The sequence below is a fragment of the Aplysia californica genome, unplaced genomic scaffold (assembly GCF_000002075.1).
Source record: "Aplysia californica isolate F4 #8 unplaced genomic scaffold, AplCal3.0 scaffold00152, whole genome shotgun sequence".
In the NCBI taxonomy this organism is placed as follows: Eukaryota; Metazoa; Mollusca; class Gastropoda; order Aplysiida; family Aplysiidae; genus Aplysia; species Aplysia californica.
In genome coordinates this window covers 339,930-340,864 of record NW_004797422.1, presented here as the reverse complement: position 1 = coordinate 340,864, position 935 = coordinate 339,930, and positions in this window count along the sequence as shown.

Below are 935 nucleotides of genomic sequence, written 5' to 3'. Positions count from 1 at the left end.
GGACGTTAGATGTTTGATAGAAAAGAAGGAGCGCACCAGAGCACCCGCATATAAAGACGTTTTTCTCCTCTACCAGCACAAAGCTAAAGCAGTTCCGAGCTTTTTAGGTAAAGTTGTTCCAGTATCCGATCCGGACATTGGGGATTGCCTTGCTAGTGAGACCTTCCAAGGCCTTCGGCATGTAGTAGTAGTTCCTTTCCACGCCACCTTTACTTCCCCAACTCGAAGTCATAACTTCTGGGAGGGCAGGAGGTGGCGAAAAAAATCCATGTCCGAACAGAGGCTTCAACCCGGACTTTCTGCTTCGGAGACGAGCGCACTAACCACTCCGCCACAGCACACACAAAAAAACACATCAAGAACAAAACATTTGGCAAGAATTAACAAAATGTTGGATCTCAGAAATACTCTTTTTTATTTCTTAAGAAAAACAAGAGAGAACAAAACAATACAACTCCACGCACAAAAATAACAGGTTTAACTGCTGAGCTACTTATTTTATTATTATGTTGTTGCTGTCACGAAAGAAAAATAATTAGCACCTCTTCATCTATATTTCTCCTCTTATAGAGCAAAGTCAAATGGGAATTTAAAAAAAAATTATGACAACGATATTCTTCAACAAAACTAAAAAAAACCCAAAAAACAAACAAAAAAGCACACAGTTAGAATTGAAATAGCCATGAAAGTTTTTCGCTCTAACAAGAACCAATCACAACAAGAAAACAATACTGAAATGAAATTTCGTTTCAAATGGAAGTGCAGTCCAAGTATCCCAAATTGCAAATGTGTTTTTAAAAAAGTATTTGCGTTAAAAAAGCTCTGCTGTTGAGGCTAGAGAGGTGAGCAGAGTAAGCCTGATCCCCCGTTTGGACTTCTCTGTTGACATCCACCCCTTATTATGCAGTTGCGAGTGCCGTAAAACATTAGTAAAA